Raw genomic sequence first — 17,836 nt, 5'->3', positions numbered from 1 at the left:
GAGGTGCCTTGTGGATGAAAAATGATGGATTCCAAGTGATAGACAGTAGCTGAGAATAATTCAAGCCTTCCACCCATCACTTTGCAGTTGCTTCAGTTTCTGCCCTAAGTGGACAGGTATACCCAGATGTGAGTCCCGTGTTCACTGTGTCACAGGAGTCAACCTATATCTGGCTGATGTGCCCTTAAAAAGGGCAAAATCGATCCTAGGTTGCTTGTTTTCCGATTCAGGGAGGATACAGTGAGGCTCTTCAAGCTGGACTGTTCCGGTTGGAGCAGGGTCAATGCTATTTTGTATACGGCTGAGTCAAAACTGAGGTGGCATGGTGGGCATAAAATGATGTATTGGGATGGGGCAAAGTGATTTCCAGTAGCTTGGATTAATTCAAGCATACCATCGATTACCTTCTTGTTGTTGCAGTTCAACTTTTGTAAAGGCAGTCATTAGCCAATCAAACAATGACTTGTCATCACTATCCACTGTGTTCCATCCATGAAATACTGCAAAATATCCCAACCTTCCATGAAAATATCATAGCTGCATGACTCAATGAAGAAAACTAACTAAAAAAATGCTTACCCTAATTATCTGTAGTATCCAAAATTATCTGCTGCACACCATAAAGTCTAATCCAAACCAAATTTTGGGGCATATTTACAAGGATTTAACACAGCCGTGGTGTCATTTTTTTGATGCCATAACAGCCTATTTTTACTGCCATATTTGCAAGTTGCTGCAAGGTCCTGTTAGCAACAACAACACAGAGTTATTGACAATTTTTCACAGCACCACTTTGGCTAGCATGACTTACCGAAAATGAAATGAAAGGATGGCGTTCCTTCGCCAAAACTCTCACAAAATACCCAAAGGGATATTTACAAGGATTTCTGTGTACATTACTAAAATAGAAAAAATGCTGCTAAGTAACATTAGCTTCAGTATTTTTACTGCTATGAATTACCTGGTCTTAAAGATAACGCTAACACACATAGAAAAATAGAACCCTTCCATCATCCTCGGCAACCTCAACAACACCATGGATGTTCTGTTACTGCAGCTAGATCACCAAGGAGACCACCACCGAGTTAGAGTCGGAGAAGGGATCGGTTCTCCTGCTAGAGGATCACCCTCATTCACTTCTGCCAACAGGAGGTCATAGCCCTTTGTATGCTTAAGAGTGGGTCCATTGCCCACCTCCTGAATCAGATTGCACGAAGACTGCAGCCTATGTCCCAGCACTGCATTAACAACCCTCTGCAGACCAAGCTATTTGCTGTCCTCCTCTTGCTGGCTTCAAGAACTTTTCAACCTACCATCTCCAGAGTGGCAGGAGCATCACGGGCATCCTTTTCCCGGTTCCTCCCCACTGTCCTAGATGCCATTATCAGCCTGACACCACAGTACCTTCTCTTCCCCCAACACTGTGAAAGAACAACTCTACAAAAAGCAAGGCTTTTATGCCATTACTGGATTTCGGCATGCACTCAGGGCAAAGGAGTGCACCCATGTGCAACTTGTGCCTCCTGCTGAAACTGTACACAATTACAGAAAACGGAAGCACAGTTACTCCATGAATGTGCAAGCTATTGTCAACCAACCTGGTGTTGTCGCAAAGTGCCCTGGTAGGGTGCAGGATTCCTACATCTTCCACCAATCTGTCATCAACCAGCGGTTGCAGAATGGCACCTTTGGGAATGTACTGGTTGTTGGAAGTACAACTCTAACACTGAACACACCACATGGCACTCAATCATATAGGTAAAACAAAGTGAAATGGTTCATGTTTTTAATTACATTGTGCATACATTGTTGCTGTTGCAACATTTATCTGCAAACATATAACGCAAAAGAACATCGTATTGTTAATAAATCTCATCAATTGAGTAGCCAGGAAATTAAATTACCACACGCATTGAGCCTCATGGAACAAAAAAATATCCTTCCAAAGTTATTGATACTAAAACGTACAATTCAAGTCTCTGTGGTTTTAAACCCCCCTAGTACAATGCTTGAAAATTATGCCTATTGCAACCGTAAATTTTAAGATATTTGCAAAATTGCACATTTACCTGTTTTAACTTCTGTTGGAAAGTGGATTATTGGTAGGGGCAAATGTAGGTCTGCCACTGGCAATAAGGCCACTAACACAGTATACGGCTCAGAATAGGTCTTAGAAAATCATTCCTATGCTCAACCCTTGGTAACAAGGCTGCGAGCAGGCAGGCTTAACTTCAAAGACAGGTATGTAAAGCATTGAAAAACACCAATTCAGTAAATAATTAAGACACAACACACAAATAAAAATCCAACACCAATTTGTAAAAATATTAAATATTTTTATCTTTTAAATGACACCAAAACGAAAAAATAACTCCACTGTAGGGAACCAGAGATATGAATATTTAAAGATTAGTCACTTTTTAGTGCTTAGAAACCAACAGTGCAACTTTTAGACATTCTGTGGCCTCTGACAGGGACACATTCACCTTTAGCATTTGTTCTGGAGGATCTCTCACCACTCTTGTGCAGGCCCCTCCAGCAGGCTGGGTCCAGTTAAAACTCCTTCCCGAAGTACTTCTTGCGGGTCCCAAAGTATCCAACACACAATCCAAGTTTCTGAAATATCCAAGAGGGTCCTTGAAAGAGTGAGACTTCAATTCCCACAACCACTTGAACAAACCCCTTCCAAATCCACTGGTAGTAGTCCTGGCTGGGGATTCTTTGTGGTGATGTCCTGGTGAGCTCTGTTAACCTGTAGCTTGCAGGGAGTCCACTCTTCAGTCCATTTACAGCAAAGTAATCCACAGGCTGTATTTGCAGATGGTGCAGAATGTGCAGTCCTTTGGGAATGCACATCAAACTTCCAGCATGGCCAGTCTTGATTTCTTAAGCTTCAAGCAGCAGATCTAAGGGACTCTGCCATTCTCAGATACCTATTCAGTGTTCTCTGGGGTCAAGCAGGAGGGCACTCCTGTCAAATGAGATGCAGGATTGGACCCAAAGGTCTGACCCTTGACCCTTCCAGGTAGGTCGCTCCCCCTCCGCACAGCACCGCCTGTGCCCGTTCTCTCCCTTGCTGCCCCTGTGTCTCTCTGCCCATTTTCCCTTCTGCTCCTCTTGCTGCCCCCGTGTCTCTCTGCCCGGTTTTCCTTCTGCTCCCCTGGTGGCCCCCGTAACTCCCTGCCCATTTTTGCCTTCTGTTGCCTGCCTGCCCTTGCATTTCTGTGACCTTTCTGCCTTCTGTGCCACTCGTTTCCCCCCGTTTTTGTGACATTTCTGCCCTTTCTTGGGACCTTTCTGCCTCTGTGCCACTCGCTTTCCCCCATTTTTTGTGTCATTTTCTGCCCTTTCTTGGGACCACCCATCACCCGAACCTAATACCCTCGCTGTTATAGATTGCTTTATGTCCCGTTTTTTTCTCTCCACTACCGCATTTCCCTCTGGATGGAATGGACTAGAGTACCGCAATGCAATGCCCATGCTGGCCATGGCCTCCTTGTAAGCCCGAGAGCTAAACGCAGGACCCTGGTCAGAATGTAGCATGCCAATTGCGTGTGTGCCGATAAAGACTCGCAAATCTTTTATAACAGTTCTGGCGTCAGCCGAGCGCTGGGGCCACATCCAAATGAATCTCGTGCAGGAAACCACCACGACCATGATATATTTATAGTTGCCATCCCTTTGTAAGGGACCACAGTGGTCCAGGTAAACACATGCTAATGGTTTATATGAGATCAGAAGGAGCGTCTGTGCTGGTCGTTTCACTGTTGATACCTTCATTTTTTGGCATATTTCACATTCTAAAACATAGTTTCTAGTTTGTTTTCTCATGCGCGGCCACCAGTATCTCTGTTTTAATAATGATACTGTGGCGGAAACACCAGCATGTGCAGAAGCGAGCCCTTCATGTGCCGCTAAAATTAGTCCTAACCTGTGTTCCATGTTTGGAATTGCCCTATCCCCCACTCCAGGGATTCGAGCAAAAGGAACATTATTCGCATCAGTTTTGTATGAGTACTTTACTGGAAAGCCTTTCGGGAGTGTCTTACCACTATCTTTTACTGAAGCACTGACAGCTAGCAATATTTTTGTTTTTGACCAGGTAATGGCAGCTACAGAAGCCGTTTGCACAGCTGCTTTCGCGGTCTCATCAGCCAATGAATTCCCTGTAACGTGAACGCCATCACGTTGATGACTCAGTGTATGTATCACGTGAGTCTTTTGTAGTTCTTTCTGCAAAAGAACTACTTGTTCCCAAAGCATTTTATGCTTGATTGTGCCTCCTTTTGCATCTTTGAAACCGTTTTGAACCCAGTTCTGCAAGTATTCGTTGTAAGACTGGACGCAATAATACGAATCGCACACTATCAGTGTGGGGAATTCGCGATCTGTATTTTCAAGCGCCATCTTGAAAGCCTGTAGTTCAGCTCACTGAGCTGTACAATCTCCTAGAGATTGAGTTTTAGTGACCAGTGGTCTGAATTTTCCTTCGTGCCAACGACCTTTAACAATCGCGCACGCAGCACTGTATGCTTGTTTACCCCCAACTGCGGGCTGTGCTGAACCGTCTGTATATATTATACAGCCGTAGTGTTCCAGAGGCAGAATTTCAGTCGGCAGAGGACATTCATATTCGTATTCGTTTTTGGAGCTTGGAGTACTGCACACTTCTCTATGAAGTTGTCTGCTAGGCTTTTGCCTTCACTTGATAATTAATATCCTAAAAACAGGACAGTTAGATGGGCAATTCATGACTTTTTAAAGTTGAATTCATACCCTTCAGATGCAAACCCAAGTATGATGGTGTTCACTCTTTTCAAGTGTGTCTCCAGGTCGTTGTCTGTAAGATAGATGTCATCGACATAAGATAATGCCTCATCATCATACATTTGTAGTAACTCTGTTACCCTTGCTGAAAATAATCCTGGGCTATTCTTGAATCCCTGTGGGAGACGGCAAAATTGTTTCTGCGCCCCCATTGTTGAGCAAGCGGTCAAATACCTGCATTCAGGTGCAATGTTTTGACAAAAGAAACCATTTGAGATATCTAATGTTGTTTTATATTTTTTGCGCACGATGTTATTCATTAGTGCTGCACTGTGTGAGTTTTGTACTGCAAAAGTTTTGCAGCATGAGATTAGGTGTCTGTAGTCCAAAACTAGACGATATGAATCGTCTGGCTTGGAGACAGGAAACAAAGGATTGTTCATTTGTGAGGTGCATGTTTCAATCACCCCCTGATATTCAAGTTGATCTAAGATCTCCCTGACTTGTTTTTTAGCTTCTTGCTTAACAGGATACTGCCTTTGTGCAGTAGGTTGAATTTTTAACTGAATTTTATGGTGAGGAGAATCCTCATCCCATCCTACATGATTTTTATATAATGCAGGAGCTTGGGCTACTGCCCATTTTCTAGCATATGTGTATTTTTTATGAATTGGAATTTGATTTGGGAAGGCAAGCATAATCATTTCTTCGCCATGTGGGCACTCCCTGACAAACTCTGGTGGCCAGTCTTTCTCTGCTAGAAGGATATCATAGCCTTTCGAAAGGTTATCCCAAAAGAGACCCTTTATTTTCCTAGTTTTGTCCCCCTCTATACGTAATGTTATTTCATATAATTTATGGGGTATACTAACTCTGGTGTCTGCAATTTCCACTTGAATGTATTCATTCGTGTCCACTGTCTCCAGAAGATTCATCAGCATCTTGCGAGCTATGGTCACTTCTGCTGCGCTGTCTAGCATTGTCTGGGCCCATTCTCTGTTTTTTAGTTGTGTCCTCAGAATCCTCGGCATGTTTTATTTTAATACTAGCTACCTTTTTTTGGGGAAATTGTAATTTTTTACTTTGATGAGCAGGTTCTTTGTCTTTGGACTTGACGTGCTTTTCCTTGTGTTCTGACCGTCCTCTTCTTTCCGATTTCTGTGAGGAAGTCTGAAAAGATCGAGAGGGACGTGTATCATTATCTTGATATCTGTTAGGTTTTCTTAATTTATCCCTATCTCTAAGGTTGTATATTCTCTCAGAGGGCTCCCTGTGGGGAGACTTGCCTCCTCGTTCTGAGATCTATCTCTCCGTTGAGGAGACCTTCCTCTGGACTGAAACTGTTTTTCTCTGGGAGTGGTTTGTTTATTACCTTCCCACTTCTTTTTTGAAGTATTGAGATTATTTTTGATAAATGTTTTTCAAGATTTTCAGTTAGTTGGGGTTTTAGTGGTTTCCCACCCAAACTATCTCTACCTAATTCTTCATAGGATTTTTCTATGATTCTGGCAAGTTCAAAAGGTTGTTCTGCTATATCTGTTTCTTTCAATTTCTGGCGGCAGGTAATACCGCCAAGTGTTAATTGAACTAATTCTCTATATGCTTTTGTTAATTCTTTTAGTTTAACAAAAAGTTATTCGCTGAACATTTTTCCAATGTCGGGTTGTGGTGTATAGCTGGCTAGAACCGGCCATGTTGCTCCTGGTCTGCCAAGTGGACCGAGCCTGCTGATGTGATTTTGATGTTTTAGCACGCCATTAAACCAGAGCAGGTGCTCTTGGTATGTTAGTGGAATTTCAACGTCCTCAAAAGGAGCGTATTCCTCTGGAGATTCCCCTATTTTGTAATAGTGGAAATCTTGTGTCACAGCGTGTGCTGCTGGAAAATGTATCCATGAATAGAATACCTCTGTCTGCCGATATTCATGGGCCTCTACCACAAATATGACTGTACCACCTCTTGGTGATAGTCCATTTTCTATAGTTTTAAGACTTATAGTTCTTCTTACGTTTACCGGAATGATTATAGCTTTCTGGTCTTCATTGTGGAGACTTGTGTCATCTGCTAAAAGGTGAGCTGCTATTCTAGCTCTCTCTCTTTCATCCTCACTTTCCCCCATTTTTCTGACAGAAAGTTTTTGTTTGCAGAGCAAGTTTCATGGAAACAAAGATTAGGTGCACAATATTTTGGAACACTGTATCCTTCAACGTTGACTACACCAAAAACTAATACATAGGATTCTCATCCTACTAAGTTCCGGCAGATATTAACCTTTTACCCACTCCAGACGTCTATTGGAGTTTTTACCGGAAAAAAGGGGTCTGTGTGAAAAGCACGACTGAGATACTCTAGTGTCTTGCGTTAGATTATCGCCTTACCAAACGTTGGGCGCCATGTAGTGTAGTTCCTATATTCCCAATAGGCTCTGCGCATTGGAATAACATAAACGATAGTTTAGACGTAGGACTGAGGTCGACTAGGTCTCTATTGAATTTGTTAGACTTAATTATGAATGCCAGCTAGCTCAGAGGTCACTATTAACTTTCTCGAGTAAATAGGAAGGTGTTAACTCTCCTGAATAGACAAGAAGGGATTAGCTTCTGACAACCGCATTAACATGACAACTTTGCTCCCTCCAGAATAAGGAGTATATCTCCAGAGTCGTGTGAAAACAATAGACAGCTATTTCACTCAGTCAATCGTGCATGCTTAGTTTCACCAGAGTGCAGAGAAATAGAGAGACGGGCGTTTTCAATAAAAGTTGTTATTTATTTAGCAGTCTTCTTTCTCGTGCAAGAGAAGTGAATTGCCACTATTGCAATACTTGTCATAAAGTAAAGTGCGTACAGTAAAAGGAGTATTATGAAATAATACTGTATTAGCATTTATATGGTTTCTGAGCCATATGATACTTAAAATGGATAAAATATGTACATACATAAAATCATTGACTAAACATACTCAACTGGTGCTTCTAAGATAAGCCTACCCCGGTGTACCTAACCTAAGCCTAGTACGTGGGAAGGAGTAAGTGAGCTGCAGTTTAAGTTAAGTTAGTTTTTGCCAAGAATCTGAATCAAGAACTCTCTAAGGATCTAATCAGCTCCGTACCTTGGTTATAGAATGAAGGAGGTCTTGTATCTCGTTCTCAGGACTCGATCTCCCAGAAACCCGCAAGGGTGACTGGAAACACTGGGGCTGGATTTCTCGGCAGGAGAAAAGACAGCGTCTATCTCAGTGCGTCAATGGCTTCCTTCGGCACTCTCATCAGCTGGGCTTTGGGCAAGTAGATAGCCACTCTGCTCCAAACCACCGTGTGTTTGTTTAAGGCAGCGTTGGTATATTTATACCTGGAAGGTGCCGAGTTTGACGTAAGGTCGGACATGAGACAGAATTCTTGTTCAAATCAAAACAAAAGCAGGGGGATTTTCCGGGCTGCTGGAGGCTTGGTTTGTTCAAAGAATGCGTTGTGCTTTCTAGGAGTCTATGGGAGTAGCCTTGCCGTATTTGGACTGCATTGGCTATGACTAAATATGGATATGATTCTTATGCCTTTATAAGGATATGTTTTGTTATATCCACATAAGGACATGAATCAGGAATATTTAAATAGGGTCCTAGATACGTTTACAACACTGGAAATCAACATACGACCCTCACCGAGGCCCTAGACATTTGAGCGTAGACTACTATTTGACCCTCTGTATATAGAGCATATGGGTAAATGGATCCAGGAATTCTTTAAAATTAATAATGGCTCAGCTTCAACTGTGATGGTTTGGGATGCCTTTAAATCTGGGGTTAGGGGAGACACGCTAAGCTTTTCAAAGAATAAACAGCGGGACGTCAGGAAGTCAGAAGATATGGCGATGATTAAACTCCCTGATATTGAGATAGAATTGATGATGGCTTGTAGTGGGGGGTTAAACATTGAACAAATTGTGAAAAACGTAGCTATACAGAAAGCCAAAATATTTCAATGGTATGCCACAAGACTTGCTCAACAAATCGCAGCCTTCAGATCTGAAATGTATGAGGTGGGAGAGAACTCAGGGAGACTTTTGGCGAAAAGACTCCGACAGAGGGAGGTTTCCGCAAGAATTGATGGTATTATGGACGACTCTGGCCCGCTCCATGCTATGCCATTAAAAATACTAGGGATTTTCCGTGATTTTTACAGTAAACTGTACACGGAGGATATTATTGGGGATATTGAAGAAAGGTCAACAAATTTTAGTCGTCCCTTATCTAATACCATTCTATCATTAGAAGAATCAGGGCAATTGGAAACTGCAATAACTTGGGAAGAAATTGAACTATCTTTATCTTCACTGTCATCTGGTTAAGCTGTCGGACCCGATGCCATTCCTCTCAAATTTGATAGGACTTTTCAAAAAGTTCTTAAAAATAACTTACTGTGCTTTTTTTAGAGGCTCAAAAAGGGAAGATACGTCCCTCTTGGCAGAATTCAGTTATTATTGTTTTTCTTAAAAAAGACAAACCACCTCAGGCACCTTCTTCATATCGGCCCATTTCTCTGATTAAGGCGGATAGCAAAATATATAAAAAAATGTTAGCGTCACGATTAGCTAGAATAATCTCACCTCGTGTTTCAAAGTTTCCGCACGGGTTTATACCATCACGCGATACAGCTAATCATATTTGTCGCATAATTACATTTATTGATTGGGCCCAGGCAACTAACTCCTCCATAGGATTGACCCTGTTGGATGCTGAGAAAGCATTCGACAGGGTCAATTGGGCATATATGTGGGATTCTCTAACCAGAAAGGGATTTGGTCCTGGTATTTTAACAGCTTTAAAAGCCATGTATTATTCTCCCAGTGCCTCAATTCGTCTTGATGGCCAAACATCTGACCCATTTCCAATTACTCGCGGTTCACGTTAAGGGTGTCCGTGTTCACCTTTACTCGTCGCCTTTTATATAGATCCTTTTTTAAATCGTTTAAAATGCGATATAAACATTAAACCTATTCATTTAGCACATACAGACTATCGCACATTAGCTTATGCAGACAATATAGTTGTTGTTACAGCGGATATAGGAACCACCTTTCCTGTTATAGACAACCTTGCGGCACAATTTGGTGCCTTCTCAGGCTATAAGCTGAATCTATTAAAAACACAGACCCTGTTTGTTGGGGATAATCCTCCACCACAATAATAACAGTTCCTGAGGTTACCTATCTAGGAATCAAGATCACACTTACAGTCTCTAAAATTCCTGAATTAAATATGACTCCTGCAGTGGCTAAAACTAACTTGTTATTAGGAAGACTCAATCATCTTCATCTGTCGTTATATGGTCGAGCCAATGTTTTAAAAATGCTGATATTGCCCAAATTCTTATATATGTTCCGCACAATTCCTATTGAATTTACTATCGTTTGTTTTAAAAAATTAGAGATGGCAACTACAAGGTTTCTGTGGGGCCATAAACGTCAACGCAGAGCCCATAAAAAAGATGACTTTGCCTAAAGAGCGTGGAGGCTGGAGTATTCCCTACTTTCTTTTTAATTATGTAGCCGCTTCTTTGCAATATATTAGTCCACTCGTGGTAGGGGACAAAGCACCAATTCTTGGGTGTAATACTCCATCGATATATGAATTGGCAATGGGTGAGGGGATAAAGTGATGCCTATTAAGGGTGGTGGAACCAAGCTATTTTAAAAAAACTAAATTTAAGATTCTTACAGCGGCTTATTTGGTTTGGAAAAAGGTTAGGCGACATCTAGGAATCTTAATATATAATGTATACACACCATTCTCCGCCCTTGATTTATTGCCCTTCATCTTTCGAGATCAAATTACCACTAGATGGAGCACTGATGGCATATATTGTATAGGGGATTTGTTTAAAGATGGGCATTTAATTTCATTCACAGATTTACAAATGGTTTTTGGTATATCGAAAAATGATTTTTTTAAATACCTTCAAAATCGTAGCTTTTTTCAGACGGTAGGGTTAACAACACAATATCAGATGCTCAAAATTCCCTTTATTGAAAATCTGATTAAAAAATCATCGATTGGCCATCTCTATCATTGTCTGCTACAAGAGTTGCCTGATGATCTCGAAACTTGTCAAACTAAATGGGAAACTAAGCTTGGGATATCAGGAGTTAATATTTCTGAATCTATTATGTTGGCAAATCGAGTTCTTATAACTGGGATGATGAGATCACAGTATTATATGGCTATATACGATCTATATTATACTCCGAGTAAGGTCTCAAATGGAGTTCAACTATAGGGACCAAATGTAACAGATGTGGTCAACATGCTGCTGATACGGTTCATATGTTTTTTTCATGTCCCAAACTTTTTGAATTATTTTCTTGAATTGAACAATTTCTGGCTGTAATTTTGGGACGTTCGATTCATATAACAGGTGAAATGGTCCTAATAGGACGTGGCTCGCATATGTGGCAGCCAAGACGTAAAGCTACGATTTGCTTTCTTTTTATTTGTATGGCGGTAATTCTTGCCTGTATCACAAGAGACTGGATTAATTCCGAACCACCCTCTTTCTGTAGCTGGCTTGCTCAGCTCTTGTCAATGTATAACTGTGAACTTTTAGTGTATACAACTAAGGGGATAAGGAGGAAGGTTATGGGAGCAAAGATTTGGGCTCCCATTACGGACTGGATTTAGGAAATAACAATGATATGTTTTACTGATGGAACTTATGATTTCTTATGATTTTTCGCATTGATCAAATCATATATTTTTCTCCTATCTTTCTTCTTCCAATCAAAATACCTAATCTGAATTTGTATTTGTACATGCTGTTTTTTTCCTTGCAAAAAAAAAAAAAAAAGGAACAGGATCAAGGCTGCATATGGGTGAAAAACGATGGATTGGAATGCAGGCTAAGCATAGCCAGTGGCTATTATTAATGTAAGCATTCTAGCCATCACTTTGCTGTTGTTGCAGTTGCCACCCTAAGTGCGATTGCTATGCCCAGATGCGGGTCACCTGCTCTCTGTAGCACTGGAATCAACCTATACCTGGCTGATGAGCCCTTAATACAGGTGAAACCAGTCCTGGGTTGCTTGTTTTTCAGTGCAGAGAGGAATCAAGCTTGGCAGTCGGTCTGGACTGTTCTGATTCAAGCAGATCACAAGGCTGATTAGCAAATGGCGGAGTCCAAGCTGAGGTTCATTGTGGGTGAAAAATGATGGATTATGATGCAGCCCGAGTGATAGTCAGTGCTGAGATTAATTCAAGCCTTCAACCCAAACGTGGGTCGCGTGCTCACTGGGCCACTGGAATCAAGCTATACCTGGCTGATGAGCCCTTAATATAGGTGAAACCAGTCCTGGGTTGCTGTCTTTTCAGTTCAGGGAGGATCTGCTGTGGCAATGTGGTCTGGACTGTTTCAATTGGATCCAGTAACAGGTTGGTTTCCAAATGGCTGGGCCCAAACTGAGGTGCCTTGTGGATGAAAAATGATGGATTCCAAGTGATAGACAGTAGCTGAGAATAATTCAAGCCTTCCACCCATCACTTTGCAGTTGCTTCAGTTTCTGCCCTAAGTGGACAGGTATACCCAGATGTGAGTCCCGTGTTCACTGTGTCACAGGAGTCAACCTATATCTGGCTGATGAGCCCTTAAAAAGGGCAAAATCGATCCTAGGTTGCTTGTTTTCCGATTCAGGGAGGATACAGTGAGGCTCTTCAAGCTGGACTGTTCCGGTTGGAGCAGGGTCAATGCTATTTTGTATACGGCTGAGTCAAAACTGAGGTGGCATGGTGGGCATAAAATGATGTATTGGGATGGGGCAAAGTGATTTCCAGTAGCTTGGATTAATTCAAGCATACCATCGATTACCTTCTTGTTGTTGCAGTTCAACTTTTGTAAAGGCAGTCATTAGCCAATCAAACAATGACTTGTCATCACTATCCACTGTGTTCCATCCATGAAATACTGCAAAATATCCCAACCTTTCATGAAAATATCATAGCAGCATGACTCAATGAATAAAACTAACTAAAAAAAATGCTTACCCTAATTATCTGTAGTATCCAAAATTATCTGCTACACACCATAAAGTCTAATCCAAACCAAATTTTGGGGCATATTTACAAGGATTTAACACAGCCGTGGTGTCATTTTTTTGATGCTATAACAGCCTATTTTTACTGCCATATTTGCAAGTTGCTGCAAGGTCCTGTTAGCAACAACAACACAGAGTTATTGACAATTTTTCACAGCACCACTTTGGCTAGCATGACTTACCGAAAATGAAATGCAAGGATGGCGTTCCTTCGACAAAACTCTCACAAAATACCCAAAGGGATATTTACAAGGATTTCTGTGTACATTACTAAAATAGAAAAAATGCTGCTAAGTAACATTAGCTTCAGTATTTTTACTGCTATGAATTACCTGGTCTTAAAGATAACGCTAACACACATAGAAAAATAGAACCCTTCCAATTCATCCTCGGCAACCTCAACAACACCATGGATGTTCTGTTACTGCAGCTAGATCACCAAGGAGACCACCACCGAGTTAGAGTCGGAGAAGGGATCGGTTCTCCTGCTAGAGGATCACCCTCATTCACCTCTGCCAACAGGAGGTCATAGCCCTTTATATGCTTAAGAGTGGGTCCATTGTCCACCTCCTGAATCAGATTGCACGAAGACTGCAGCCTATGTCCCAGCACTGCATTAACAACCCTCTGCAGACCAAGCTATTTGCTGTCCTCCACTTGCTGGCTTCAAGAACTTTTCAACCTACCATCTCCAGAGTGGCATGTGCATCACGGGCATCCTTTTCCCGGTTCCTCCCCACTGTCCTAGATGCCATTATCAGCCTGACACCACAGTACCTTCTCTTCCCCAACACTGTGCAAGAACAACTCGACAAAAAGCAAGGCTTTTATGCCATTACTGAATTTCGGCATGCACTCAGGGCAAAGGAGTGCACCCATGTGCAACTTGTGCCTCCTGCTGAAACTGTACACAATTACAGAAAACGGAAGCACAGTTACTCCATGAATGTGCAAGCTATTGTCAACCAACCTGGTGTTTTCCTCAATGTTGTCGCAAAGTGCCCTGGCAGGGTGCAGGATTCCTACATCTTCCACCAATCTGTCATCAACCAGCGGTTGCAGAATGGCACCTTTGGGAATGTACTGGTTGTTGGAAGTACAACTCTAACACTGAACACACCACATGGCACTCAATCATATAGGTAAAACAAAGTGAAATGGTTCATGTTTTTAATTACATTGTGCATACATTGTTGCTGTTGCAACATTTATCTGCAAACATATAACGCAAAAGAACATCGTATTGTTAATAAATCTCATCAAGTGAGTAGCCAGGAAATTAAATTACCACACGCATTGAGCCTCATAGAACAAAAAAATATCCTTCCAAAGTTATTGATACTAAAACGTACAATTCAAGTCTCTGTGGTTTTAAACCCCCCTAGTACAATGCTTGAAAATTATGCCTATTGCAACCGTAAATTTTAAGATATTTGCAAAATTGCACATTTACCTGTTTTAACTTCTGTTGGAAAGTGGATTATTGGTAGGGGCAAATGTAGGTCTGCCACTGGCAATAAGGCCACTAACACAGTATACGGCTCAGAATAGGTCTTAGAAAATCATTCCTATGCTCAACCCTTGGTAACAAGGCTGGGAGAAGGCAGGCTTAACTTCAAAGACAGGTATGTAAAGCATTGAAAAACACCAATTCAGTAAATAATTAAGACACAACACACAAATAAAAATCCAACACCAATTTGTAAAAATATTAAATATTTTTATCTTTTAAATGACACCAAAACGAAAAAATAACTCCACTGTAGGGAACCAGAGATATGAATATTTAAAGATTAGTCACTTTTTAGTGCTTAGAAACCAACAGTGCCACTTTTAGACATTCTGTGGCCTCTGACAGGGACACATTCACCTTTAGCATTTGTTCTGGAGGATCTCTCACCACTCTTGTGCAGGCCCCTCCAGCAGGCTGGGTCCAGTTAAAACTCCTTCCTGAAGTACTTCTTGCGGGTCCCAAAGTATCCAACACACAATCCAAGTTTCTGAAATATCCAAGAGGGTCCTTGAAAGAGTGAGACTTCAATTCCCACAACCACTTAACAAACCCCTTCCAAATCCACTGGTAGTAGTCCTGGCTGGGGATTCTTTGTGGTGATGTCCTGGTGAGCTCTGTTAACCTGTAGCTTGCAGGGAGTCCACTCTTTAGTCCATTTACAGCAAAGTAATCCACAGGCTGTATTTGCAGATGGTGCAGAATGTGCAGTCCTTTGGGAATGCACATCAAACTTCCAGCATGGCCAGTCTTGATTTCTTAAGCTTCAAGCAGCAGATCTAAGGGACTCTGCCATTCTCAGATACCTATTCAGTGTTCTCTGGGGTCAAGCAGGAGGGCACTCCTGTCAAATGAGATGCAGGATTGGACCCAAAGGTCTGACCCTTGACCCTTCCAGGTAGGTCGCTCCCCCTCCGCACAGCACCGCCTGTGCCCGTTCTCTCCCTTGCTGCCCCTGTGTCTCTCTGCCCATTTTCCCTTCTGCTCCTCTTGCTGCCCCCGTGTCTCTCTGCCCGGTTTTCCTTCTGCTCCCCTGGTGGCCCCCGTAACTCCCTGCCCGTTTTTGCCTTCTGTTGCCTGCCTGCCCTTGCATTTCTGTGACCTTTCTGCCTTCTGTGCCACTCGTTTCCCCCCGTTTTTGTGACATTTCTGCCCTTTCTTGGGACCTTTCTGCCTCTGTGCCACTCGTTTTCCCACATTTTTTGTGACGTTTTCTGCCCTTTCTTGGGACCTTTGTGCCTCTGTGCCACTCGTGTCCCCCCGTTTTTTGTGACCTTTTCTGCCCTGTCTTGTGACCTTTGTGCCCTCTGTGCCACTCGTTTCCCCCCATTTTTTGGGACCTTTTCTGCCCTTTCTTGTGACCTTTGTGCCCTCTGTGCCACTCTGTTCCCTCCGTTTTTTGTGACCTTTTTTGCCCTTTCTTGGGACCTTTCTGCCTCTGTACCACTCGTTTCCCCCTGTTTTTTGTGACCTTTTCTGCTCTTTCTTGTGACCTTTGTGCATCTGTGCCACTCGTTTCCCCCCGTTTTTTGTGACCTTTTTCTGCCCTTTCTTGTGGCCTTTGTGCATCTGTGCAACTCGTTTCCTCCTGTTTTTTGTGACCTCTTCTGCTCTTTCTTGTGACCTTTGTTCCTCTGTGCCACTCGTTTCCCCCGTTTTTTGTGACCTCTTCTGCTCTTTCTTGTGACCTTTGTGCATCTGTGCCACTCGTTTCCCCCCGTTTTTTGTGACCTTTTCTGCTCTTTCTTGTGACCTTTCCGCATCTGTGCCACTCATTTCCCCCCATTTTTTGTGACCTTTCTACCCTTTCTTCTGACCTTTGTGCCCTCTGTGCCACTCGTTTCCCCCGTTTTTTGTGACCTTTTCTGCCCTTTCTTGGGACCTTTCTGCCTCTGTGCCACTCGTTTCCCCCCGTTTTTTGTGACCTTTTCTGCCCTTTCTTGGGACCTTTGTGCCTCTGTGCCACTCGTTTCCCCCGTTTTTTGTGACCTTTTCTGCCCTGTCTTATGACCTTTGTGCCCTCTGTGCCACTCGTTTCTCCCCATTTTTTGGGACCTTTTCTGCCCTTTCTTGTGACCTTTGTGCCCTCTGTGCCACTCTTTCCCCGCCGTTTTTTGTGACCTTTTTTGCCCTTTCTTGGGACCTTTTTGCCTCTGTGCCACTCGTTTCCCCCCCGTTTTTTGTGACCTTTTCTGCCCTTTCTTTTGACCTTTGTGCATCTGTGCCAATTTGCTGCCCACACCTCCCGCCTCCCAGCTGCTCCTCCCTCCCACCTCCCCATATAGGCTGGCGCTGCCCGGTGAAGTGAGCGACCCTTGACCCTTTCAGGTAGGTCGCTCCCCCTCCGCATAGCACCACCTGTGCCCGTTCTCTCCCTCGCTGCCCTCATGTCTCTTTGCCCAGTTTCCCTTCGGCTCCCCTCGCTGCCCCCGTGTCTCTCTACCAGTTTTTTCCTTCTGCTCCCCTCGCGTCCCCATGTCTCTCTGCCCGTTTTTGCCTTCTGTTGCTTAGCTGCCCCTGCATTTCTGTGACCTTTTGCCCTCTGTGCCACTCGTTTCCCCCGCTTTTTGTGACCTTTTTGCCCTTCCTGTGACTTTTTTGCCTTCCGTGCCACTCGTTTCCCCCTGTATTCTTGTGACCTTTTTGCCCTTTTTGCGACCTTTCTGCCCTCTGTGCCACTCGTTTCCCCCTCAATTGTTGTGCCGTTTTGCCTTCTGTTTCCTTCATCACCCCTCACCGCCCCGGCAACTGCGTCCCCTGCGGCACCGCCCCCTAACTGCCCATTCGCTGCCCCAGCTTTCCGCCTCCCAGCTGCTCCTCACTCCCACCTCTCCACACATACCGGCCGCTGCGCGGTCGCACCACTGGCACGCGGCAAGCCTGTCTGCGCCCACCCGTGCCTGGACCGCGCCCTATACCAGAACTCCTGGCCCCCCACCCGCCACCACTACGACGCCAGCACTCTGCACGCTCTCAACCCCGGACGGACCCACAACTGCTTCACGGCCGCCCCGAAATGCACACACGGTCCCTTCAACTGCAGGAACTGCAACTACACCAGCCACAGAGCCGAAAAACCACCCGCCAAGAAAGACCTCAACCACCTCGGATGCATCCTACTGAAACACGCCATCGAGCTCTGGGACCTGCTCAACACAACCTCCCCAGACGTCGCCTTCCTGACAGAGACCTGGTTGAACAACTCCCCCGCACCCGACATCCCAGACGGCTACAAGATCACCCGCAGAGACCGCACCAACGGAGTAGGAGGGGGAATCGCCATCGTCCACAAGAACAGCATCAGGGTCTCGACTAGCACAGATGACGCACTCAGCACCGCCAAACACATGCATTTCCAGATCCACACAGACCCCAATTCCACCCTCAGAGGCAGCCTCATCTACCGACCCCCGGACCCCGCCCCCAGTTGAGCGACTCCATCGCCGACTTCATCAGCACGCACGCCCTGACCTCCACC

Source organism: Lissotriton helveticus, chromosome 4_1 (genome assembly GCF_964261635.1).
Source record: "Lissotriton helveticus chromosome 4_1, aLisHel1.1, whole genome shotgun sequence".
Taxonomy (NCBI): Eukaryota; Metazoa; Chordata; class Amphibia; order Caudata; family Salamandridae; genus Lissotriton; species Lissotriton helveticus.
Note: the sequence above shows the minus strand (reverse complement) of the source record.